This window comes from Trachymyrmex cornetzi, unplaced genomic scaffold, assembly GCF_001594075.2.
Source record: "Trachymyrmex cornetzi isolate Tcor2-1 unplaced genomic scaffold, Tcor1.1 scaffold706, whole genome shotgun sequence".
In the NCBI taxonomy this organism is placed as follows: domain Eukaryota; kingdom Metazoa; phylum Arthropoda; class Insecta; order Hymenoptera; family Formicidae; genus Trachymyrmex; species Trachymyrmex cornetzi.
The window spans coordinates 51972-53137 of record NW_017300033.1 but is presented as its reverse complement, the minus strand read 5'-3'; positions in this window follow the sequence as shown (position 1 = coordinate 53137).

Genomic DNA, 1166 nt, shown 5'->3' with positions numbered 1-1166 from the left:
CTCAAACAAGTGTTCCATCTCTTAATACGAAACGTACTCGAGCTACGTCTGGATAAGTGCCAATTTTTGTACAATGAGATAGAATTTCTAGGATACGTGGTGTCAAAAAAAAGGCGTGCGTCCAAACAATTGCGGCATTAACGCTGTGCAAAATTTCCCTACCCCTAAAACGTATGGAAAGTGCAGAGTTTCCTCGGATTAAGTTCGCATTTTAGGAAATTTATTAAGAATTTCGCGGCTATTGCTAATCCGCTGTATGCTTTGCTAAGGAAAGGGACAACATTCAAGTTTGGCCCAGAACAACTAAGTGCGTTCAAGCAGTTAAAAGGAAAATTAATAGAAGCTCTAACCTTATCCATTTACAGTCCGAACGGCGAAACAGAATTATATTGCGACGCGAGTAGGCAGGGATTTGGCGCGGTACTTATGCAACGAAAAGACGACAAACGGTATCATTCGATCTTCTACTTTTCGAAAAGAACAACGGAGATAGAGGCTCGTTATCACACCTACCAGGTATGTAAATATGAAACCGGAATTTTTTAATAGAAAATACACGTTTATTGCATGAAAATGATAAAAAATATTGGTAAAAATGTAGATTAGGAGAGCCCCCCAATGACCTTGACCTTGACATATGTTGTCAAGGTCATGACCCCGAGTGACCCTGAGGAAGTTTTAATTGCAGGACGTTACTCATTAAGAAGTTATAAACAAAAGAAGTTTACGAAATAACTTCTTTTTACTATAGGGGCTTACGAATCTCACCTCCGACTCTAACCCCTCCTGCTTCAGGGGCACACGATTCTCACCTTTGACTCTCACCCCCCTGCCCCTGCTTCAGGGGTGCCCGACTCTCACCTTCGACTCTCACCTCCGTCCCTCCTGCTTCAGGGGCGCCCGACTCACACCTTCGATTTCCAGCCCCCCTCTTCAACAAGAAATAATAATAAAATGTAATCAATATATTTGCAAATAAATTTAATTATCATGTAATGGATCGATACTATTCACAATGACTGAAGAAATAAAAACAAACGTATATCAATACATTGTAATCCAAGATCAATGTGCTGATCTCGCAAAACGAGATTTATCCCGTCTCCTTCTCTATTTAGGTAGGCAACGACTTTTCACGCGAAGATAAGAGCTGTGCGCCCTTGAAG